This window comes from Cyprinus carpio, chromosome B4 (genome assembly GCF_018340385.1).
Source record: "Cyprinus carpio isolate SPL01 chromosome B4, ASM1834038v1, whole genome shotgun sequence".
Taxonomy (NCBI): domain Eukaryota; kingdom Metazoa; phylum Chordata; class Actinopteri; order Cypriniformes; family Cyprinidae; genus Cyprinus; species Cyprinus carpio.
The window spans coordinates 32,949,705-32,976,795 of NC_056600.1; the positions used below are offsets into that span (position 1 = coordinate 32,949,705).

The 27,091-nt window shown below is 39.1% G+C and overlaps 2 long non-coding RNA genes across 2 annotated transcripts; both read right to left on the reverse strand.

Annotated features, from left to right (window-relative positions):
• Positions 1 to 13,201: 13,201 nt before the first annotated feature.
• On the reverse strand, positions 13,202 to 13,507 carry LOC122137209. The gene is made up of 2 exons (XR_006154694.1): positions 13,431 to 13,507; positions 13,202 to 13,347 (listed from the first exon to the last, which is right to left on the reverse strand). It is a non-coding gene; the product is annotated as an uncharacterized LOC122137209 (long non-coding RNA).
• A 994-nt stretch (positions 13,508 to 14,501) lies between these two features.
• Positions 14,502 to 16,435, reverse strand: LOC122137207. The gene is made up of 6 exons (XR_006154691.1): positions 16,368 to 16,435; positions 15,909 to 16,088; positions 15,731 to 15,823; positions 15,450 to 15,516; positions 14,930 to 14,995; positions 14,502 to 14,841 (listed from the first exon to the last, which is right to left on the reverse strand). It is a non-coding gene; the product is annotated as an uncharacterized LOC122137207 (long non-coding RNA).
• Between the last annotated feature and the right edge of the window lie 10,656 nt (positions 16,436 to 27,091).

Here is a 27,091-nt window from a genome sequence, read left to right on the forward strand (position 1 = left end):
CAGCCGCAATTATACAAAGCTACGAGAATAATTGTTGTGCACAAATGAAAAAAAATAATGACTTTATTCAACAATTTGTCTCCTCCGCATTAGGGCTGAACGATTTTGGAAAATAATCTGATTGCGGTTTTTACCAATATTACGATTGCGATTTAATATGCTTTTTTTTTAAAAAAAGCTCTTTATGTTATGTATTATTCAAAGATAAGCTAAAAATCACTGTATAGTATGACCAACACAATATTAGATAGATTAAAATGTGAAAAGAACGGGAAATGTTCTTTTCTGTAGGCCAGGCCTATGTTACAATTAAATTAGGTGATGCATGAATTGATGAATGACATTTTATTAAACAACTACAATCACAGTATATTGACTGATTTGTTGAACTTCCAACCTTGTAAGCAATTAATAATTATTACAACATAAAGCATCGACAAATAAGCCTGGTGTAAACATGAATATACAAATCACACAAACTAAAGTAGATTGCAGAAATATAAAAGCAAATCTGTTGCTTTAACACACTACTTTAGGTAATTCAAAGTCACTGTAATAAACATATGTAAACATGTGGACTGCACTTTTTAAACACTGTCTGTTAACTTTAGACCAGTGGTTCTCGCCCCACAGGGTGAAAACTCCTGGTCTATGTGACACTTTCATGTAAGCAGAATATCGCTGTGAAGAGATCACTAAACTCATATGTTTTCATATCATCATCAGCGCTTGTTACGCCATCAGTGAGCGCGCACGGGGTTGCCAGATTGTACAAATTAAATAAAACACTGGGAAGAAAGTGTATCCTTAAAGTAGAAAACTTCTGTTTGGGGGCTTAAAGCTCTTCACATCTGGCAACCACAGGCATTAGAGCTAGTGAAGACTTGTTAGCAATGCAAGATAATGCAAATGCCAAATTAAAAACACGTTTCAGGATTAATAAAGAGCCGGCCAATATCATGAGAATGGTGGATATCGTTATCGAGATTAAAATACGATTAATCGTGCAGCCCTATTTCTGCATTTAGCTTTTGAATGACCAGCACCTGCCTGGGTCTGTGCGACATCATCTATGGCTTTTCTCTTCCCTTTCAAAAACCAATCCATCTCCCATTCTATGTACGGTTTAATTACTTTTCTTGCTGCTGATGGCCCGAGCGCCCCACATTTTGAGAACCACTGCTTTAGAAAGTGTTTAAGTAAATAAATAAGAATATATATATATTACCTTATTATATATATATTATTTTAAGGTCGAAGTCGTCAGTGTAATGCACCATAACACTGTTACTGCTTGAGTAATTTCATTATGCCGTTTTAAAGTATGTTCATATTATATACACTTTCAAACATTTCCGAGTGTAGCGTGTCAGGGTTGCCAAGTTTTCACAACAAAACCTGCCCAATTGCTATTCAAAACTAGCGCAATCGTGTTTCGAGGGGGGGTATTCCAGGTGGTAAAATACATGTTTTATGGAGGGGTTCCTCAAAACACGGACTTGGCAACACTGTAGTGTGAACAACTTGATGCTTCCTCTGAAGACTGCTTAGATGTGTTTGACTTGAAGCAGCGCTGATTAGATCGATCGGTGCGTGTCATCAAAGTACTGTGAGAGCTATAAGAGAGCGACGTCTCTTTATACTTTCTCTCGCCGTACCTGATGTCATACACCGATCGATCTTCAATTCCAGTCGAACACACCTCTTTACTCTCGCGTGTCACATGACCGAGCGTAATCGCAGCCTCTGCGATTGAAAAATTTTGTTTTTTTCATATCGCAATATTATCGCGAATGCAATTAATCGTTCAGCCCTACTCCGCATCATCGTGGTGCCATTTTGGAGAATATCTCAGCTGCGTCATTCTGATACGCTGTTTCTGTTCAGATCAAATCACAACAACGTAGCACAAAACAGCATAACAAAACAGCATAGATATTCTCCAAAATGGCACCAAAATGATGCGGAGGAGACAGACTGTTGAATAAAGTCTTTTTTTTTTTTCGCACAAAAAGTATTCTCGTAGCTTCGTATAATTGAACCACTGATGTCACGTGGATTAATTCACAGATCTCGCTACGTTTATGGACTTGGGAACATTTCAGTTGCATTGCTGTCTATGCAGGGTCAGACAGCTCCAGAATCCACCAAAAAAAAATCTTAATTTGTGTTGCGAAGATGAACGAAGGTCTTACGGGTTTGAAACAACACGAGGGTGAGTAATTAATGACAGAATTTTAATTTTGGGGTGAACTAACCCTTTAACAGCATTTGGAAACCAGGTTGTATTGGAAATTAGGCTAATTCAAGACCCTGTACACTTTGGAAAAAGTGTTGCAAGATTGAAAAACAGCATAAAGATTATGATCTATTACACTCAGGAGACTGAAAGGAACAGATCATTGTCTTCACACGCACAACCCACACCATCGACATTTCAACCCGTCTTATCCTCATTACACATCAGCTCAGAGTCCTCATCCAACCTTTTTGCAGATACTGCAAGACCATAATCATTATGAAAGCCTGTGAATAGCTTACATTGTTACAGTATTTATGTTGAAATATTTTTAAGTAAGTTGTTTTTTTTCCCTCATTTCTTTACTGTTGCACTTATTTGAATGTACAGTACCAGTCAAAAGTGTGGACACACTTTCCCATTATCTTGGATGTGTACTTGTGTCCAAACAGTTTGACTGGTACTGTATGTAACTTATTAAAGGTTGTATGTTGCAGTGTTAAGTAGAAGCACTGTTTGGGAGTTGCATGGTAATGCGCAGGTTTTTTTTACTGAATGTATACAGTATTTTTTTTTTTTTCAACAAATTTTTTAAACCCAAATCACAAAACAGGCTGTGTATACATTTTTCGCAGCCATTACATCACCAGTGTGATAGTGTCTTGAGAGGCTGTGAATTGCTTAAATTATGTATTAGTTTAGATTTTTCTTACAACATGCATTTACATTTTGTTGTATTTTTTTACATTTTGCCACTATTGCCTTAGTAAACATGTGAATATATTGAACAATATAACTTTTATTAAAGGCTATATTGACATTGAAGTGTTAAGTAGGTTTTTTACTGTTCAATATACTGTATTTTTTCAATAAATGTTTAAAACCCAAATTACAAAAACAGCCTGTCTGTACTCTGTACATTTTTGAAAGCCATACATCACAAGTGTGATAGTGTCTTGTTAAATAGATTCAGTTGTTACAGTATTTGTTTACATTTTTGTACAACATGTCGATTGTTTTATTTTTTTCATTCCTGCATAGTTGGTCTTGTAAAAAAAACAAAAAACAAGACATTAAGGACTGATATGTAGAATCAATAACTGAAGCACATAAATGATTTTTATTGAGATTACAACTTTTAACAACAGAAGGCAATGCAGTACACCCATACACAACAAAAATGTATGCATTTCCAGTCAGTAACTTAGAATACTTCCATTATAATTCTTATTAAATTATTATTTAATTATTTCTACTTTTATAAATGTGTTGCACTTGCCAAGAAATGCTACCTGCCGGTGAGACAAAACAGTCCTGCAAAGATTTTATTGCATTTTTGCTGGTACAGTTGCATTGCAGTGTGTTCTATGCTCCGCCGGCAGAAAAGCCCCCATCCTATGATTTCTCCAGACTCCATCAACCATGTTGTGGTCAGCATTCTCCCAGCCTTTAAAGGCTGGAGGTGTATATGCCTCTGACCTGTGGTCACAGAGGAAGCTGTGGATGCACAGGGAGGTCATTGTTATTTTCACCACCTTGTCTGGCTCCAAGCATTTGGTCGACCTGAAAACTCTCAACCTGTTGGCAGGAATGCCAAATGCATTCTCTACCACTTGTCGTGCCCTAGAGAGATGGTAGTTGGTGACTCTTATCTGCCTGAATGGACAGGGCTTCATGAGGTCATGCCTTAAGGGATATGCCTCATAACCCACAAACATGTTGCCAGAGCTGGGCAAAAGCTCAGGTGGAGGAAAGTTCAGTAGGCCCTGGTCCATTGCTTTGCGCAGGTCAGAGTGTGCAAACAGTCCAGCATCTGAAACCCTACCTTGGGTACCCACACTTGCATAGATGAACTTGTAGTTCGCATCTACTGCAGCCATCATTAGTACAGAGAACCTGCCCTTGTAATTGTGGTAAAGACTGCCACTTTTTGTTGGAGGCTGTATGTGAATGTGCTTGCCATCAAGTGCCCCAAGGCAATGTGGAAACTGCCATTTCCTTTCAAAGTCCTGGGCTATTATCCACCATTCTGCCTCCGTTGATTATGTCTACAGCAATAGGAAAGAAAAAAAAACATCCGAAAATCATCATTAGAATGCCTTTACAAGTCACAAGTACAACAAAATTGGATAACCCATCCTTTTGTGTTGCAAAAAGCATAGTGCTAAAAACATAAAATAAGGTATAAATAAAAAATATAAAAAAGTATAGGCATACAGATAAAAAAAGGATGAAGTAATAAATAAAAGTATGTACTGTACATAAAAATATAAATAGAATTCAACAATGTCATTGTTTCTAATAATACTTTATAGTCAAATAATATTTCCAAGGTAATTCTACTGTTGATATGTTCATATCAAAATGTAGTTGTATAGTGGATATCTGAAATCGCATTTTTCACAGCTTGTCATAACAGCCTACCTTCAGGAAGTCTTCCTTCTTAACCTGGTACAGAGCGTCACAGGTCTCCACAACTATCTGTGAGATGGTGCTGGTCCCAAGCCTGTACTAGAGGGACTTGAATGTTTCACCTGCATGAGACAAAAATAACAAATACAAAACATACAGAGACAGACTTTAAAATGAATGTGACTTTGACATAGAAGTCACACCAACCTGTTGGCAAGAACTGCAAGGTCAAAGACAGACACTCTGTGGGTGGTATTGCCCATCTCATCTTGGTGTGCTGCTTATTAATGAGGTGTTGGACTTTCCCCGATATACTGAGCTGCAAAAAGAAGATTACCTGATTATTTGCAAAGTAATTGTATTAATAAATTATGAATATAGAGATTTTTAGAAAAAGTCAAAATTCTTCAGATTCTAGCCTTCCAAATGTGTTCCTGGTCACTTAAGACCCTACAAAAATATATATTTATCACAAATGTCTGATATTGACCAGACAACCAATCAGATAATCAGGAAAATAAATCAGAGTAATTGAAAAATAATAATAAATATTACCAAAACGAAATTATTTCATTACAGCTAAATATATAAAAAAGTGTGCTTTTGGCTTCCTGGCTAAAGCCTGGGTAAGGCAACAGGGCAGACATTAAACAACAGTATCAAATGCACAGTGAAATGTGGGTCCACTTGTGCAGCCCACAATGGTTGAGGAAAACATTAAAACATACAAAACACAATATGCCTTTTGCATTATGAGAACAAAGGCATATTGTGTAGTTTGGGCCTATTGGCTGAACGTGTAGTAACTTTTTGAGGCATTACTTAGACAAAAGGAGATAACTTTGAACTAGCCTTTTATAATGCTTTACCCTGCAGCCTTCTTTCAGATGAGTTTCTACATCATCAAGTCATTCTTGAGGGTCTGCAACCTGGGTGACAGTTTACCACTTTCCAGGCAAAGTAAAATCTTTTGAGTGAATTCAAAAGTGTTGGTCAGTGCTTTGGGATAATTGAGGTGTAGTGCATAGATAAGTCCAAAGATTACCAAGAAGGCATTGCCAATTCTGGGGAGGCTGACCACGGCCTCACTTTCAATGATGACAGAGATTCTCACAGGGTGGTAGTGAACTGGACTTGTGTCATGGTCACTGATGACAAGTAAGGAGGCCTACTGCAACACCATCAAGCTCTGGCTCAGACTCATCCTGAATGAAAAAGAGACACTACTCACAAACTAACACATGGAAAAGAACAGCTGACATAATTTATCTTTCTTTAACCAAGTCCCATTGAAATCCAATACCTCTTTTACAAGGGAGACCTGGGTCTCATTCTAAGAGGTGAAAAACATAAGATCCATGTTCTGCACACTAGGGGTTGAACGACTTCAGATTTTTTGAAGTCGACTGTTATGACATCAAAGTCGAGTCGACGTTAACTAGTCACTCACATCATTCATAAAAACACAAGAAATGGGACTGCTTTGCAACATGCCCTAATTTGCAATTTATTAGCAGAAAATGATACAGATGCTGAGACAGTTCATAATATGCTGCAACTTAACAGTAACAATGCAACAATAACTCCCGTTTTAGTGCAACAATTTTTAGTGATGCATTATATTGGCATAACAATGCCATTTATGCAAGATAGGCTGTAAGCCCTCTCACTGTCACAGTCCTGCTCATTCACAGTTTTTACTTTTCGATCATGGTTTGCATGTTTAGTATAGTATCTAATTGACCGTTCGCAAAGACCCTCCCCCTTTAGTTACTGTTGCTAAGTCCAACACAGTGAAATATACATCGCGGAGCAGAGAGGACACTGACAACGTGCTGACAGACAGGACAGAGCAGGTTACTTTTAATATGAAACAAAGTCTCAACTTTCATATTTGGTCATTTTATAAAAAAATATATACAATAAATACCGTTTTGTGGCTCTTTAATGTGTTTGGCAGATCACTGTAGAGCCTCAGTTAAAGCTGCTCGTGAACCAATCATCTCTTCCTTCTAGTTAATTAATAGCATCAAATAAACATGAATGAACATAAGAAGGAGTGTCGTTTTATCTGCGGAAAGACATCAGTACACGCCGGTATTCAAGTTCAAAACGTTAATGTACTAACTCTCCTGACTGCTTTGTCGGACAGAAATGGCGGATTATGATTGGTCAGATCGCCTGTCAATCAAACTCCCTGCGAAGAGTAAATTGACTGCTGTCAAGATGATTTGCGTAGGGGAAATGTGGTCTCCATCATCTTTGTAATGAGGGGCAGGTTCTTCTCAGTCTTCTTGACTTCCTCAACAATGGTCTGCCTCAACTGCTCAAGGCTTGAAGGATCCTTTCCTTGGGGAAAGTTGGGTAGTAAGTTTAATTCTGCTCGCTTGGGTCTTTTAATGTTGGAATGTGAAGTATCATTTTCAGGATTACTTCTACTTCTCTTTCCAGCATTAACAGTGACCTCCTGACATCCAGCCTGTCTCATCTTGCTCCTATAGTTGCCCATCTTAAACTTGATGCTGTTTTTCCACCCATTCCAGCCAGCCTCAGATCCTGATTCCCTTAAGCAGGGATGTTTGGCTACAAGACAGTACCTCATTTTCAATGAAATGAGAGCCATTGGAGCATGAAACATATTGACCATATGTAGTATTTGTTTCAGTAATGTTGTTAAGAATGTCTATGTTTTTAAACAACTCTTGAATCATTGAAAGGATAGGAACATACATGCTGGTATGTCCAGGTTGCTCCAACTGATACTCCACTGGCATTACATAAGGATAGTTGTGCTCAATAAAGGTTTTTCTGCGCTTGGATGAACTCAACTCAGCACCTTTAGAGGTTGATGTAGCCAAAACATTGCAGTCCATGACAGCGGCAACAACTTCACTCAGTGTAGGTTCTGCAATACTGTGACCATTTCTTTGCAGTATGTCATTAACTGCCTGGGCATTCTTCATGCAAATCACTAGTTACCTCAGAAATACTGGCTTGAATATTATGGGGATCCTCACTAACAATATCACTAACAATATCAGTTTGAAAGTCTGATGCAACACCTGCTTGGTGTTCTCTACTTTTATGAGAATTGAATGAGGAGTACACATTTGTTTTATAGCTACAATCCTTATATGGGCACGTCACCGTTTAATGATTTTTCAAATGCTTTCTGAGATGACTGAAAACGGCTGATTCAGAAAAGGTTTGCTGAAATATGCATAAAGGGCATTTAAATATCACAGGCCCCTGAAACTGTTCTGTACAACTGCTAGGTTGTGCTATATGATATCTTGACAAATGAGTACTCAGTGCATTAAGTGTCTGAAATGTACAAATGCAATCAGTGTACAACCATGGAAGAGGGCTAATTCTGGAATAGTGGCTGTGCTGCAGCCTGTAGTGTCTAAATAACTGTATTCTGGAGGTGAAAGAAGCTGCGCACAACTTACACTTCCAGATCATTTTGGAACCAGCAACCTAAAAGGCGAAGAAAAAAATGACAAAGTTCAGACCACCAAAATTGTTTTTAATTTTAAAACAGAATTGCTTATACTTAATAAATATAACTACAAGTTAATTACTATTATCTTACCAAAACATGATTATGGAATACAGATAACACTGCTTTAAAATGACGACATGTTTTCCTCAAAACAATCAGTTTTATATAACGTCTATAGATGTAAAACAGCATAATTAAACTTTTTTTACAGCGTAAGTTTTTAACATGTTTTTAAGACAAATCTTGAATTAATTTTTGGACTCATTTTTAGACCAATCCTTTCTTTTTTGCAAGCAAATACAAAGTTAAGTAAAATATGGGTTGCACTTTATTTTACAGTACGTGTACTTACATGTACTTATAGTGTACTTACAGTGTATTTATCTAAAAGAAAGTTCCGGTAATACAAGGTAACTACATGGGGTAGGGTTAGGTTTAGGGGTAGGTTCAGGGTTAGTACCTAGTTATTACATAGTTATTGTAATTACAATAAAAAGTACAAACCACTTAAATCATTAAAAAATATACAAAATATCACAACACCAAAATATGATCTAGGCAGGGCCAAAGGTTAAATATCAATTAGGAAGATGGTATTTATGAACAGAACACATTCATGAATTGTTGACTTAAATACAGCAAAAAGCTTTATTTTGTTCAAACAGGCAAGTCGAATAAACAATGATATGTGGGAGTGCATCTGATTTAAGGTCACCACACTAAAACATTGTCTGAGAAAAAACAACAATTTAAGTTGGTATTTAGAGGGGTAAGGGGGGGAGGGGGAGGGGTGATTGATAGAATAATTCACATTCATTGGATTACCTGGTATCTTTATCACGTCTCCAGTTTTCTTTCTTAACTCTGTATTAACTTCTTGAAACTGGAACAGAGAGATGCAAATGCATGAACTGATCTGAAACTGGACAATTAAAAGCATTCAAAGACTGTCAAATTATAAATACTTCCATTTTTATACTTTCCCTGTTAATGATCTTTTCATTTGATCACCAAAGTGTCTAGCTACTAAAGGCATCAAGCTAAATTAACATTAATGTAAAGAAAAGTAGCAGCACTGGAACTTTACTGCATGGTTAATTAACAATAATGCAATTTCTACAAACTAAAGCCTTACTGGTAAGGGTTTTTAGTGTATTAATATTTGTCATGAAAAGCAGCTTAACCGACACAGCACAAAATGGCGGCCCCTCGTGTTCAGTTAACAGCAATCTCCGTGTCTCAGTTTGCTCCACAGAATTTAAAACGAGCGTCCCAAGAAGCTACAGAGAACGCAAACTTGCTGTGTCAGTGTAGGAACTGTAGTTAAACTGTAGTTATGCTCGTTCACGCTCTTTTAATATGATAATGGACCTTATCATATTGAAAGTTTCCATCAACAAAAAAAATCGAACTATTGCATACGAGGTGTCTGTTAGTGGTTAAACTAACGTCTAATTTTCTAACACCACCTTTAAGCGGGGAATGAGCGCGTGATTCCTAGATCTATCCGTCGTCAAATTATTCAGTGAGTCTGGTAATGTTAATACAAGACTCCCGTGATTATCCAGTGAAGGTATACGCTCTCTGAGACAAACACATCAACAAATGTATAAAAATAAGTAAAAGTGAATAAATATTAACACTAAAAACTTACAGTAAGTCAAATGATGCTGACTGCTGCCGCGTAGGTAGTAACTTTCTGCAGGCCTTCTGTTGTTGCTTGCTTCCCGACACCCGCGTACAAACTGTTCTTTGGGTTTAGGATAGCAATCAGCGTAGTATGTGCAATGCATTAGTGCCGCCTTCTTCTTCGGATGTTGAATCAGACTAATTCAGAATAAAAAATAATCCCTGGAGCTGCTCAACACTCAAATAAAAAATATATAGGCTACATTAAACTGATGACAATAAAAATACAATAAATAAATAAAATAAATACATTTTGTCTTCCACTAATGTCTAATGCATTTCAGTTTGCCCCAATTAAATTGTTTTTATAGGCTATGGTTGTAATTTATTTGTTATGATAGATTTTACTTATTTGGTTAAGCACTTTGAGATTTTATTGTATTTTAGCATGTGCAATATAAATTAAGTTTATTTTTAAATAATCTCTATTTGAAACAATAGAAATAACAGGACTTCATTCTTAGCATGTAATTACTTAATTCTATTAAGTTGTATTTAATTTATGTTTTTAAGTTATGCTTACGTATTCACAAAAAAAGTTCCATTTAATCAAAAATATTAGTTAAAATTACTCAAAAAGGAAGACCATGTTACACCAACTTGAAATAATTAAGTTAGTACAACTTTTTCTAAAACTTTGAGTATACACTACTTAATCTATTTAATTAATTTGAACGTTCGGGTTTACAGTGTGCCGTTTCTCCTGATTAGTCCTTCAGCAGTGTGTACGATGTAAGACCTGGGTGTTTGAGCTTGACGAATGCCTTTTGATTTCTCTTTCGGCAGCCACACTCTGTCCTGGCTGCAGTGTGGGTAAGGGTCGTGCACTATAATGCATGTCATAACGGCACTGCTGTCGTCTGTGCCCACCCGCTGCCATGGTCTCTCTGGTCTCATGGTCAGCAAGGGCTCTCTGTGTTCTACCCTATGCTGTGAACATATACATATAAATATCCTGTTCTGTAGTTGTGTCTTTTATACATAGCTGCCCTCTAAATCACCCCTTCACATCCAGTCTCTGATTACCTGGTCCGAACAGCATTTTTCTTGGTGGCTGCAAAACTCCATGTTTCTTTGTGGAGTAAATGCTGCTCGGAATTGCTGTGACAGCAGCCCCCATGTCCAGTTTTCTCCATTCTAACACAGTACTGAGACTGTGAGAGCTGATTTCTGCTCAGCGGATGTTTGGCCGTGCAGGTTAGGTGACCCATGAGATGAGCACGTGCAACGCGCGCTGCACCTACTGCTGCTGGTCCGTGAAACAAACAGGAGGATGGTCACACAAAGTTGCAATGACAAAAACGCTGGAATCAGTCGATTGAGAGGTATGGTAATTTAATGTTTAGTTATATTGTAGTTCCCTCTGAATGTGTAGGAAAACTTCATCCAGCACTAAGTAGCAGCTAAAAGTCGAACTACACTGCACTAGCTAGCTTAGCAGCCTGCAAACTAAGTTAAACATTGAACGTTAGAATACCGCCGGCGCCATCGCACCATGAAAAGCTATTTTCTGGACTGAAGACTGAGGGTGCAGATGTGTGTGTTCAATAAAGCTAATGTTATATTTTTGGCCAACCAGTGTGTGAAATATAGTGTGACAGTCTAGATTTAAGTAACTATAACACAAGAACAAGCTTTGACTTATTAATTTGCTCTGTGATTAAAGGGCTGTTTAAAGACTTTTTTCTCTTGGAGATAAAGAACTTTTTGTTTGTATCAATTAGTTCATCTTCACAGTTCACATATTTTTAGACGTTTAAATAGGCAGAGGCAGAGCAAATTGCATTCAAATGCCACAAATCCTTGAGATGCAACATGTTAATTGTGTTATTAAAAGTGAGTGGTAAAGTGGTAGTTATGTAAAAATAAACCTTTTTTAGATCCTATAAATATGTCTATGTTCATTAGGCACATTGTTGGCACCTCCTTTCTTTTTGACATTTTAATGGAGTCAAAGCTTATTTAAGGGGTTCCAGAGCCCCACGAACACCTGTATTTTGCACACTGATTCTAAGCCAATTTGACAATGATCCTGCTTGACATTTGTAGTTATAGCTATTATTTCAAACTGAATTGACTGACTGATTGATTGACTGATTGATTGAATTACATTTCCCCCAGGGTTAGGGTTAAGACTAGTTATGAAGAGAAGCAGAGATATTCAGAGCTTCTTCCAAAAAAAGAGAAAAGAGTCAGAGCCAGCCACAGCTTCTACCAACTGCAGTGATACGGCTCAGTCAAGTAGTCAGCAGCCTAGGTACAGCAGTGACAGTGAGGTTGAAGAGCAGTCAGCTCCTCTTGCACAGGATGGTAAGTCATGCTTGGATAGTTGGAATTTACCATGTAGGCTTACATTCAAGTTGTTTGTCACTCCAGTTATACAATTACAACTGTCTAAAACATCACTACACAAGAACAATAGTTAAAACAGTTGTAAAAGACAGAAGAACAATAATAAAATGTGCATAATACATAAATACACACACAGAAACACACGTGTGTGTGTATGTATGTATGTACATACGTATGATGTAAAATATATATATAGTTATATGTGTGTGTGTGTGTGTGTGTGTGTGTGGTGTGTGTGTCAGAACCTCCAGCCTATTGATGTCTCAGATTTCTCAGATATCTGCGTATTCCCACAGCTGACCAGCCACACCCAGAGGAGGATCCAGCAGTGTCTGGAGCTCCACCTGCTAAGCATGGTATGTCAACCCAGTCAACAATTTGATCTCACAATGATGTCACTATGAGCTCACAATATTCTCATGGTGCGGTCATAATGTGAGTGTCACAGTGAACTAAAAGTGTAACCACACAGAGCTCTCACTGTGTGCTCATACTTTGTTCACAACATGGGGTCACTGCACAATCACAGTGCACTCATACTGTGGTGGAAATATGAGGTCACATCACACTCACTGTGTGCTCATACTGTGATCACTGTGATGTCACTGCGCACTCACTGTGTGCTCATACTGTGGTCACTGTGATGTCACTGCGCACTCACTGTGTGCTCATACTGTGGTCACTGTGTGCTCATACTGTGATCACTGTGTGCTCATACTGTGGTCACTGTGATGTCACTGCGCACTCACTGTGTGCTCATACTGTGGTCACTGTGTGCTCATACTGTGATCACTGTGTACTCATACTGTGGTCACTGTGATGTCACTGCGCACTCACTGTGTGCTCATACTGTGATCACTGTGTGCTCATACTGTAAGATCACCATATAACACCACTATGCAATAATTGTGTTAGTTCACTGTTATCTAAAATGATTCAGTTAACTCAAACTTTTACACCCACATTCTTTATTTCCATCAATAAAAACAATCAAACAAAAAGTCATTTGGTTTCCTTTTCAGCCTGGTGTTGGCGTTGGACAAAAAAAATTCTACTTGGCGAATACATTCCGCGTCTGGTGTTGTTCTGGTGGTTACTTTTAGCTTCTTCACCTCTATTTCATTTTGTTTGTGAAAAGACCTGACACATTCTAAAAACACAAAGAGCAAGGTGTTAACATTACAATTTCTATAGCAGCATCCAGATGCACAAACCAAAACTTAAAACACTTACTTTTCAAACATGTCAGGAGCACAGGAGGCAACACCTTCTTCCCATCTTTCCCCGTTCTGTTATACAGACAGAGAACATTGTCTGACACTATGCTTTTTAAAGCCTGTCTCACCATCTCACATATATTGGAGCTGCCGTGAGTATGGATGAGATCGTGTACCTGACAAAAACATACATAATATTGTCATGATTAAAATATACCAGGCTTCAACATTTCTTTTACATGGTATCTGCTGCAAAAAAATAAAAAAATAAAACTGTGGCTTTGTTGTAAAAATAAACGCTAAATTTATATAGTAGTACTAACATAAAGCTCTCGATAATTTTTGTCTTCTTCAAGCCTCTGACAGAAGGCTTCAAACGTTTCAAAGCTGGAGCACTGTTGTTGTTTAAAAAGTTCCTCATGGGCATCTTCTTCTGCCCGCTTCATGAGAACAGACTTAACTTTTGCCAAGTCATTCATGATGACAGCTTGTCTCTGTTCCAGCATTTGAATTTGTTGGAGTATCTTAGTATTCAGATCTGAAAAATTGTAAAGTTAGATTGTTATATAGCAAAGGATGTTTTATGTCTGTATAAATAAATAATGTCTAATTGATATATCACATACCAAACAATTTCTCCATGGTGACTTTGCATTTTGTTTCCTTTGGTTCCTTCCCTGTTATCAGAAATTGCATTTATCTAAATCAGTTATATTATTTCTATATTTATTTTTCTACATCAAGTAAACAGTTTTTTCCCTGATCGTTTTATCCACAATGCACATGTAGGTGGTTCACTTTAATTGTGGGGACAAAAAAAAAAAACACACACACACGCACACACACACACGCACACACACATACACAATAAATTATATTAAATTATAACTCTCCTGAAGAAGCAGAGCTTTTGGGATGATCATCCTCATGCATTGCCACATTTCATTGAATAGTATCTGTGAGAGTCATGACACAAAATTCTCTTATAAGGTACCTTGTGATGTGTTTGCATGTGTTAAAGGGAATATCTATTGTCTCACCTAAGAATACTGGGTTGGGCTGGCTTGAGTTTAAATAACTCATCAGGGCTTTCATTGTTATCATCCAGACAGTCACCTGAACAATGTGAATTAGAATGATCAAATTAGCTTAACCAGATTCAATTTAAGAGAAAAAGTGTTTCATACTCACCAGATGTTTTGACACACAGAGCTTTCTGAATAAGTGGACTCTTGACTACTTTCAAGAAAAGACATAAGACATTCAAAATCTGCAAATAAAATTATAAAGCTGATTCTGCTAAGTTCCTTAGATAAGTTAAAACACAAGCTTACCATGGTATCTGGGAGTTTTGGCCAGCTGAACATTCTTTGTCTTCAGAACAACTCGCTTCATTGCATTTCTTGACTTCTTTAAATGCACATCATCTGTTTATCACATTAAAATTAGTATGATCACCTAATCTTTTGCCATAACAAACCTTGTATACACAATGAATAAACAATGTATAAACACCTGGTATCCTGGTTTGCACTGTAATTTCTTTATAAGTCATGTGATGTTGTTGAACATCATGAAATTCTGAGAGGAAGATATAGAAGTAAGTGGCTTAATGTACATCAATACATGAATGCATGGGTTTTCTAACCGGGGTCAGGGGACCCACAACAGGCCTCCAGAGGGTTGTAATGGTCTTCATAAAATTCATAAAAAACATAAATATTAATATATTCAAACATTGTTACAGTCACATTTTTAAGTTCTTGATAGAGACATTTAAGTGTTTATATTTGTTTTTTATCTGTAGTATGGGATTTGTATTTCTTTGTAAAACAGAATTCTTTGTAAAGCTTCTATAAAACTAATAAATTTGAACTAAAAATTTTTATCTTCACATTACTCCTTAGCTAAAGGTTCATCATATATGGTGGGTTTTGGCAATATAAAGTGTAAAAACCTCTGCATAGTAACACATTATACACACCATTAATACATGAATTTATCTTTTGTATATGTGTGTATATGTTTAAATCACCTGAGACATCAGAGCTTGTGGGCTTGGGATCATCCTAATCTTTTTTCCCCACTTCTCTGAAGAGTATCTTTAAAGATAGATCATGCAGAAGAAAAATATTTTTTATTAAATAAAAGTTTAGTTAAAAAGTTAAAACACTGTCACACTGAACTTTCTGAATGAGCTGAATATTGACTAATGTTCAAAAGAAGAAAAAAACAAACTAATAAAAAATGGATTGAAAAAACATAAAAGTGCTTTAGCAAGTTCAAAGTTCTACATCAAAGTTAAAACAGGCTAACCATGGTATATAGGAGGTTTGGGCAGTGGGACATTTCTTGACTTCAGACCAGATTGCTTCACTTCATTTCCTGACTGCTTCAAGTTCATATAATCTGTTTAGTACATACAAATAATGAATGATCACAGAGTTATGGCTAAATTGTTTTCTGCATACCAATCATTTCAATATATACAGACCTTCACAGGAAGATGTCTCTGAATTGATGTCACTTTCATCACAGAGCTTATTTTTCCTTTTTCTCTTCTCAGGTAATTCCACAACTGCAGGGTCTGTCATTGAATAAGTAATTTAGTCCTCTGCTGCTGAGACCCCCGTTGTGTAATCTGAGATGTATTGATTTGCTTGATCATAGTCTCCTGTAAGTGGTAAATTTATGTATACTATGTGTATAATGGAAATTCAGTCAACTATTTATTCATCATAGAATACATAAATATATTATGATTAGTAAATTTATAAGACCACCTATCATAATATTGAGAAAAAAAATCTTCCAGAAATGTTAAATACTTATGTAAAACTAAAATTGTGATTGTCTTATATTAGGCACAACAACTTGAATTTGTGTTCTTATACCCACATTTCAGCATCACATTCATTTTCAATTCAAATGCACCATTATTGCAATTTCTTACCAATTGATGGTCCAACGATCTTCACAATGTCATAAACCTTCCAGTTAGGGTTTGGTGGAGAATTGTTGTTTTTAATGTTTGAGAGTGATGATGTCCATCGACACTTCAATGTTCCATTGTCATCAAAAATCCAACTGATTGGTACAACAGATGTCTGTCCATCACAGAATAAACAAATTCGATTTTGAAAGACGCATGCACACGCACACGCACACGCACACACACACACACACACACATTATTCATAGTCTTTGGATCAAAATCAGGATAACATGCAATAAAAAAGGCAAAAACCCTGCCTTACTGACTTACTTGACTAACTAATCAAACTGAATGCATGAGCGGTATAAGTGCTACCGCATTGTATTCATCTTTATCAATCAATGACAAAGGTATCATGATTGCTTTATGTCTCAGTTGAGTGGTGTCAGTATGTAACATTTTAGTGTGATTCCGAAATCCTTTGAATATGCCAATTATTCTGGAGTCACATGGCTTAGTGTACAAAGGTTCCATTCTGCAAAAAACCTCACAAAAAATCAGATTTTCTTGAACTCCATGTATAAGGCAGTAGCTATCATTGGTCATTCTGTAACATTCTTTTGTCTTTGGCGTACCAGAGTTAACATTTGATTTCTTAGAACTTGATATTGCTTGCCTCTCTGCCAATCTGTTAGCTACTTGAATCAGTGGATCACTTGAACCGCGGATAAACCTCTTAATTTGACCCATATTGTTCTCAAACTTGTACGCTGAACAATAGTGTAATGATCTGTTGTAATTTGCAACATCAGTGAGATGTAGCAAGCAATGCACATTATATGAGATAAAACTCATGCTATACAGGCTGCTACCTTTTTCAACAAAATATGTTAACAGCTCATCTGCATAATCACGATGCTCCATTAGGTTTTCACTGTACAAGATGCGCATTCCAATACTAAGTGAAAGGAAGTGAATATACTTCTCCTTATCGAGAACATATTTCAAAATCACTGGTCCAGTATAAAGCAAAAATGTTCGGAATTCAGTTGCTTTCCAGTGCTTCAGTTCATCTAACCCCCTGGGTTTCCTATTGAATTCAGGAGGTATGTGATGTCGGACAGCTTGATGAAAATAAGTAATGGTGCTAAGATGTCCAGCTGATAATCTATGGGCCAAAGGTCCTTCTTTCCACAGCATCAACATTCGCTTAGTCACTCCTAGATCTACACAATTCAATTCAATTCAATTCAAGTTTATTTGTATAGCACTTTTTACGATACAGATCATTGCAAAGCAACTTTACAGAAAATTAAGTTTCTACAATATTTAGTAGTAGCTTATCAGTGGTGACGGTCAGTTTATGTGCATACGGCAGAAATGTTCAGAAAAATCAATAAAAGACGTAAACAAACAGACGATTAACACTATTAACAGCAATTATGCAATCAAACTTATAGCAAAATTGTGGTAGTTCTGTATGTTGTCTCTGGGTTAGCATCATCTAAGGTCCTCTGAGGGGTTGGCATCATCTCTTCTCAGATGTTCTGGATCCAGACTGGAGCTTGTGTAAATCCTAGTTACCACGGGATGTAAATCCCGTGGCAAAACAGAGAAACAAATAGAGACATAATTAGCGTAGCTGCTGTTCCAGCCAAGTAAAATTAATTAGTTTAACCCAAGTTAAAGAATAATAATGCACATTTGATCAGATATAACTGCAGTCCAAAATTATGAGATGCATTATTTGAATGCTTGGCCAAAGAGGTGTGTTTTTAATCTAGATTTAAACAGAGAGAGTGTGTCTGAGCCCCGAACATTATCAGGAAGGCTATTCCAGAGTTTGGGAGCCAAATGCGAAAAAGCTCTACCTCCTTTAGTGGACTTTGCTATCCTAGGTACTATCAAAAGTCCAGCGTTTTGTGACCTTAGGGAGCGTGATGGATTGTAGCGTGGTAGAAGACTAGTTAGGTACACAGGAGCTAAGCCATTAAGGGCCTTATAAGTAAGTAATAATATTTTGTAACTGATACGGAACTTAATAGGCAGCCAGTGCAGAGACTGTAAAATTGGGGTAATATGATCATATTTTCTTGACCTGGTAAGGACTCTAGCCGCTGCATTTTGGACTACCTGTAACTTGTTTATTGAGGATGCAGGACAACCACCTAGCAGTGCATTACAATAGTCTAACTAAGAGGTCATGAATGCATGAACTAACTTTTCTGCTTCAGGAACAGGTAACATGTTTCGTAGCTTGGCAATGTTTCTAAGATGGAAGAATGCTGTTTTTGTAACATGGGAAATATGATTTTCAAAAGACAAGTTACTGTCTAATATAAAACCCAGATTTTTGACAGTAGAGGAAGTAACAGTACATCCGTCACAATGCATGGGATCTATTGGGAACTGCCTGATCATATCAATGTCCAGATTCAAAAGAATGCTATCTGTTTTGTGATGTTCAGGATTTGTCTTCTGTCTAAATGACTCATTGGTTCTGAGATTTCCTTTATACAAAAAAAGCATTTTGCTCTCATGAACTCCCTTTACATCACAAAAGTCACAGCCATAGCGGCCATTAAACTGAACTATTCCTTTGATGAGGGCTCGTGCTGGTGCATCACATATGATGTTTTTGAAGACAATTCTCTTCCCTTTAAAGCCTGTTTCCATCAGTTCTTGCAGCTACTCCATAAAATCCCTCAAAAACTCCAAATCATTTGGTTTCTTTGCTCCAGAAAACAGAGCAACAACAAAAGGACTGTTTTTCACTTCATCAATGTTGATGACAGCACACTGAAGTGGCCACATTGTGAGGTTTTTGGACTTGAAAATGGGTAGGCCATCAATATTCAAAGAAATCTCAAAGTGGTCGTATTTTGAAGTGTCTTGCTCAGACAGAGTATGCGTAAGACCTTACTTTAATCCAAAATATGTGTATTTGCCACCTATCAAAAACAAGATTTTACAGTTCAGTGAAATTTCTGAATAATATTGCCAAATGAGTGCATGGACATTTTCAAAGTTAAAATGTACCTGATTTTTCTGTTATTCTCAAACTGCCAGAACGAGGTGTTTTCAATAGTGTTCGTCCGTCTGCTGGAACATCAATGTCATGTTCCTTCAAAATCTTAAGCAAATGAGTGAGAGAGGTCATGGAGATGTTGAATTTCATTGCCCACTCAGACAGCTTTTTCTCCAGAGACAAAGCTAACTCTGAGTTACTTTCACTGGTAACATCCATGGAATCATTTAGTCTATCAATTTCATACCAAAGCACTTGATCTTGCATATTAATTATGGTATTCTGTTGTGATTCTGAATCATACTGTTCTTGCAAGTCTTCATTTAGATGCTGCTCCACAACATTCAGCATATTTCCTGAGTCGTCTGATGAGTAGTCTGATTCAAGTTCTCTGGAGGATTGTTCACTATCAGAAGTGTTTTCATTTTTTTTCTGAAGAGCCAAAATGATAGCTACGAGCTTTTTGTTGCTGTCTTTTCAATGCCTTAATTTTTGTTTCCAAATCCTAACAGGCCAAAAAGAACTTCTGTATTAGTAAAACATTATATGAAACACATAAATCTTCTACCGATTTTTTTTTTGTTTGAGAGGACAACCTTAGCCACTCTCACTGATTACTGTATTTGATAATTGTTTAAGAAGTCTTCTTTGGACAATTGTTGTGTATCTTAAAGAAAGTGTGTATCATAAAGTACTTTAAACTACACTTTTGTAGATCTACACTTTACATTCTTAATGATGTAGTGTTGCATCTGATGTCTGGGTAAAGTTGCTTGTTATGTTAATAAGAGGATGAATGTCAGTCACTTTGAGTTTTGGTAAATGGGAAGTGACGTTGAAGCTTTTAACATAAAACAGCTACAGTTCCGCAGATAGAAGTTGTTGTTAAAAAAATAGTCATATAGCGTGGTGAAATAAGGCTTTTTATCTTTAATATGAGTGTCTAAGAGTAGGCGTACTTCATCTTTTTATCCAAAGAGCAATGATAGTTTACACTATTCCACCAGTGCAGCATTCTTGCTTACTGTTGTTTTACAGCGCTTGTTAATTATTGAAATATAAGAATAAATAAAAAAAATTAATATATTGAAATATAAAGTTAGTAATGTTGTAATGATCTGACATAACAGGCCTAACAATTCACAAATACTGATATGCAAACTAGCTGCAGCTAGCAATTTTGGTGTGATTACTGAAGGTAAAATACACAGTATGAGGATTGTGTGATGTCACTGTGATCATCGCATGATCTCACGTGTTGACTGGGAAGTTCTGTTATATCCAGATATGTCATTCATGAACAGTTACCTGAAGTTGTCGTGTACCCTCATACTAAATTTAATTTAAAAAGGACGGTCCAATTTTGCCCAAAGTGTATGCTATTAATTTGCTAATACACAGCAAACCCCACACTTAAAACATAGACAATCTGTTCTTTAAATCTCAATACAAAACATTATGAAAAGACAAAGGAAAATGTTTGACACTAATTTGTCCACATACAGTCTATGGGTGTAATGGTGATTGTTTTTACTACTTCAGGTACTTCATCTAGTGATTCAGAGGGCATGTCAGTAGGTGATGGTGACACCGATGACAGAGAGGCTCCTCATATTGCACAAGTACATGCTGCCCCACCTGGACCTCACGGTATGTTGTGACATTTTGTCTTTCAGTTTACACGACATTATGAGTGCCTTCCATGTAAATAACATGGAAGTTGTAATACTGACCACAAATTCATTTTGTAAGTAATCATTTTGAATGAAACTTCATAAAAACTGAAGTAAGGACTGATCACGATTATTTACAATTTACAGACGTTTCACAGTCCAGAGCAGCAGGTCCTACGCAGCCTCAACTTAAGGTATTTCCGCGAACCATGCATGGCAACAGGAAGAGGTCCTTCAACAGCAAGTGGTACAAACAACACCCATGGCTTGAGTACTCCCAAAGCCAAAACTCTGCCTACTGTTTTGCATGTCAACACTTCTCTTTGCCAAACACCCCAGCATCTGTATTCACATCACAACTGGGATTCTCTCATTGGAAAAAGGCAATGTACAAAGATGGTGGATTTAAAGTACATGAAAAGTCAGAGGGTCATGTCAATGCCATGTTTGCATGGGGTGAGCACAAGAAGGCAATAGTAACAGATTGTTCCATACATGATGCCCTTGATGAAGCATACAACAAGAAAGTCCAAGAGAATCGAAAATATATTAAAACAGTGGCTGAAGTACTTCTTTTGATGGCAACACAAAACATTGCAATCATTTCCAAAGTTTCTGTCTTACGGTGACCTCGTTGTGCAAAGCATGACCCAGTGGGAGAGAAAAAAATGAAGGGAAAGCAGAATGCCAAGTACACGAGCAGTGTAATACAGAATGAAATCCTAGAATGCTTGGCAAATATGGTCCATGAGGAAATAATTCAGGAAGTGAATGAAAGTGAAGTGTTCTCTGTGATTGTTGATGAAACCAAAGACCTGAAAAAGAAGGAGCAGCTCTCACTGGTACTTAGGTACTACTACATGGGGCAGTGCACGAAAGTTTTCTTGACTTTCAACAAGCCACACGATTAGATGCAGAAGGACTCAAGGACAAAATCATCCACTGTTTTGAAAGATTTGAGTACAGATCCAATCTTGCTGGACAAGGTTATGACAGAGCATCAGTAATGAGTGGGAAACACTCTGGAGTGGCAGCCAGAATAAAGACTGATGCAAAACATGCAGTTTATGTACACTGTAACGCACATTGCCTGAACTTGGTACTCACTGATACCGTGAAGGTAGTCCCAGAGGCTGATTGCTTTTTTGCACTACTGCAGAAGCTTTATGTGTATATGTCTGGGTCCTATGTTCATCAGAAGTGGCTGGATGTGCAAAAGGAAATGTATGAAGGTCAGCCGAGGGAGTTGCAGAAGCTCAGTGACACGAGATGGGCATGCAGATACTTGGCCTGCAGGAATCTAATGGACCGATTACCTGTTGTACTTCGTGTTCTGCATGACATTGCTACAGAAAATAGTGGGGAAAGATTTGAAGATGCTTGAGGTTTGCTGACTCAGCTAGACCTAAGCTTTGTCAGTCTTCTTGCAACCTTTCGAAGGCTCCTTGGGGATGCAAAGGTGCTATCTGACACCCTCCAATCTCCTTCACTTGACCTTGCCATGGCAGTGGATTTAGTAAGTGCACTCAAAGACTCATTTCAGGAGTACAGAAGTGAAACATTTGTTGAGAATCTGTGGAAAAGTATTGTAGACACTGCCACAAAGTAGCCATTAAAAATGCAGAGAAGTTTTGTTTGGTTTGTTACAATTGTTTATGTACAAACCTCAAAACTTAAATTATAAATAATCACCCTAAACCTTAATGCATAATTGGTTTGTTGGCATTGCATTTGACTTTTAGTCTTGTCTTGTGGTCTTTATGGCCTATGTGAAAGCATTTTGTTATTGCACTTTGTTACTATATCTAAAATCCTCTATTGATCATGAGAGTTTGAAGTTTTACATAACATTTCTTTATGGTATATATGGCCACGCCACTCTAGCTTTGTGTGCCATCTTGGTCGCCCCAGTAAAAATGTCCTGGATACGCCACTGCATCCAGATGAGTGGTTCTTTGCTTTGCTTTTCGGTGTCCTTTGTGATTTCCTGTCTTTTTTGTATATGGCTTCAACCTGTCATATCTTTAGCTCTGCTCTGCATGGTATTGGCTGTTGTTTTTTCACTGCAGCACTCTGTCTCACTCGCGTGATCGCTTTCTCCAATGTCAAATCCGCATCTAACTGTAAGCTCTCTGCCAATTTTGCATCGGGGATCCCAACTACGATCCGATCCCTTATCAAATCTTTCTTCCAGGCTCCGAAATCACATTGCTCGGCAAGTGAATGAACTGCTGTAATGAATAGGTCAACGCTTACTCCCGGCTCTTGATTCCGCTTGTTGAATCGCGTTCTTTCGAAGATAACATTCTGCTTGCTAATGCAGTTTTTATTAAAGGGATCCTATTATGCTCTTTTACAAAGTCTTGATTTTGTTTTGGGAGTGTACTAGAACAGGCTCTCATACTAGGTTGTTCAAAAAACACATTATTTTTCACATATTTTACATTATTATAACACCTCTCCCCAGTCTGGCATGAACGGCTCGAATAGTTCCTGTATCAAATGATGGCCTGCCTTCTGAAATACGAAATGTGCTGTGATTGGTTAACTGGGCCAGTGTGTGTTGTGATTGGTAAGCTGCTCCAGACTGTGTTGTGATTAGTTAGCTGGGCCAGTGTGTGTTGTGATTGGCACCACTTGGCGCCTGGTCAGGAAAATGTCATGCCCCTTACCATAGCCGCCTGCGAGCTTCAGTCTAAATATTGCATCAAAATCAAATCAATTTGAGTGCGATTTAAGCCCGGACGATTATAACCACTCTAGGTTCATCTGGACTCCGGAGGGCGCATTTGAAGTGCGAATGCGTCACAGCGGCGTGACGAAGGCTGTCCCAAACTGAAGTGTGTGGACTCCGAAGTGTGGATGTGAAGCAGTGAATGAATAGGTATCATATCATTCACAAGTGCAGTATGGAGTACCGCAAGGCTCAGTACTAGGGCCGTTACTCTTCACGCTTTACATATTACCCTTGGGAAATATCATCAGGAAACGTTCCCGGTTACTTAGCTGTAACCTTGTTCCCTGAGAAAGCGGAACGAGATGCTGCGCTGCTCAGCGCATTGGGAAACGTCTTGTTCGTGACCAGCTGTGAATAATGTGTGTAACACGTCGATAGAATTGACCCGGCGGTAATATAGCCTCGGTTGATGACGTCATCTGAGAGCGCCCGCAACACGGGGCTATAAATAGATAAGCCACAGGTGCATCAACAGGACATTTTGTCTGAAGAGCAGTCCTGGGACATATTTCAGTACGGCAATGCAGCGCAGCATCTCGTTCCGCTTTCTCAGGGAACAAGGTTACAGCTAAGTAACCGGGAACGTTCCCTTTCGAAAGCTTCAGTCGATGCTGCGCTGCTCAGCGCATTGGGAACGAGAATACCCACGCCGCCGTGCTTGAAAATGTCTGGACCCCTAAGGTTGTGCAGGTGTGCTACCAAACCACAAGAAGGCCTCAGACATTAGCTTGTTATGTTGACTCAAGGACATGAGAGCCCGGAGTAGCATGGACATCCAAACTATAAAATCTTATGAATGTGTGCGGAGAGGACCAACCTGCCGCATCACAAACCCGTTGTAAGGGGGCACCCCCCTTGCTAAAGCACTAGAGGAGGCGACCCCCCTTGTGGAGTGAGCTCTAAGACCTATAGGCGAAGCTTGACCGCGCGCCTCATAAGCCAAAGCAATAGCATCCCTGACCCAGTGAGACATGGTCTGCCTGGTGGCAGCTGCTCCTCTGTTACCACCACCATAACAGACGAACAGTTGCTCCGACTTACGCCACTGGCTAGTGCGGTGGACGTAAATCTGAAGAGCACGGACTGGACACAGTCTATAAGATTTCTCCTGCTCCGGCGTTGCGAACGGCGGAGGACAGAAGGCCTCTAGAATGACCGGATGTACAGCCGAAAACGGAACCTTAGGCAGGTAATCAGGATGAGGATGCAGAATCACTTTCACGCTCCCTGGGGCAAAGTCTAAGCATGATGGTGAGATAGACAGAGCCTGCATATCCCCAATCCTCTTCAAAGAAGTTATTGCCATGAGAAAAAACAATTTTTAGAGTTAGAAGTCTATCAGACGCTGACTCTAAAGGTTCAAAGGGGGTTTCAACCAGACCCTCGAGAACTATAGCTAAGTCCCAAGAAGGCATCTTGGTCTTTACTGTAGGCCTCAGTCGTCTGGCCCCACGAAGAAAGCGAGAGAGCAGTGGGTGTCTCCCGAGTGGCATCCCGTCAATCAAGGCGTGGCAAGCCGAAAGAGCGGCCACATAAACCATAAGAGTAGCAGGGCATGTGCCTGTTGACAACTTCTCTTGCATGAAGTCCAGAACTGAAGCAATATGGCAGTTGACCGGATCTACATTGTGTACCACACACCACCTGTCAAAGACACCCCATTTACTGGCATAACTCCGTCTGGTGGAGGAAGCCCTAGCACTAAGGATGGTATCAATAACACCCGGCGACAGCCCTGTGTTCCTCAGCTGGTACCCTTCAGGGGCCAAACATGAAGATTCCACAGGTCGGGCCTGGGATGGAATATCGTACCCCCTGCCTGAGACAGAAGGTCCCTCCTCTCCGGAATCGCCCAAGGCGAGCCGTCGAGGAGAGATATTATCTCCGAGAACCATACCCTGTTCGGCCAACGTGGCGCTATCAGCAAGAGGCAAGACCCTTGTTGGCGACCTCTGGCTAGGACTCCCGGGAGCAGAGAAACTGGAGGAAATGCATACAGGCGCATTCTGGGCCATGTGTGCGCCATCGCATCCAGACCCAGGGGGGCTGGGTGACTCAGAGAGAAGTAGAGGGGACATTGCGCTGTCTGAAGGGAGGCGAAGAGGTCCACCTCTGCTTCGTAAAATTTTTCCCAAATCTGTTCCACTACCTCTGGGTGGAGTTTCCATTCCCCTGTCGGAAGTGTCTCTGTCTGGACAGTAAATCCGCTCCCACATTCAAACGCCCTGGAATGTAAACTGCCCTGAGTGACAGGAGCTTGTCCTGGGCCCAAAGAAAAATCTGCCTCGCTATCTTGTTCAGATTGCGTGAGCGCAGACCCCCCTGGTGATTTATATATGAGACTGTTGCTGTGTTGTCCACCCGTACTAGGAACATGACAGTCTCTCAAATGATGGAGGAAATATTTCAGAGCCAGAAATACGGCCATCAGCTCGAGGCAATTGATGTGCCAATCGAGCTGACGACCCCCCCATTCCCCTTGAGCTGGGTGGCCATCCAAAACTGCTCCCCAGCCCAACAGGGAGGCATCTGTCGTTAGCAGTCTGCGACGACACGGTGCCCCTAGAGTGGGACCCAAGGCAAGGAACCGGGGTCTGATCCACAGAGATAGTGTACGAAGCCCGCGGCGCGTCACTTTTATTTGCCTTTGAGGATTGGCTCTCGGATGAAATCCTCTGGCTTTTAGCCACAACTGAAACAGTCTCATGTGTAACAGCCCCAAAGGAATCACCGTGGATGCTGAAGCCATGAAACCTAACATCTTTTGATACTGACGAACAGTGCGATCCTGGCCTAGCCTGACCTTGCTCATGGTCTGCTGAATGGTCTCGATCCGAGCGGGAGACAGTTGTGCCCGCATCGTGATCGAATCCCAAACGATCCCGAGATAAGTCGTTCTCTGAGTCGGACAGAGAACACTCTTCTCGGTGTTGAGTCTCAACCCCAGAGAAACTAGATGAGCTAACACGATGTCCCTGTGGTTGTAGCGCCATCTCTCGCGATTGCGCTAGTATCAGCCAATCATTGATATAATTCAAAATGCGAATGCCCTAGAGTCGTAATGGAGACAGCGCTGCATCCATGCATTTTGTGTACGTGCGGGGTGATAAGGCTAGGCCGAAAGGAAGAACCCGAAACTGGTATGCTTCGCCCCCGAAAGCGAACCTCAGGAATTTCCTGTGTTGTGGCAAAATCTCTATATGAAAATATGCGTCCTTCAGATCGATCGTGATAAACCAATCGCGATGCCGAATTTGCGACACGACCGTCTTGACGGTTAACATCTTGAACTTGAGTGCTCTGA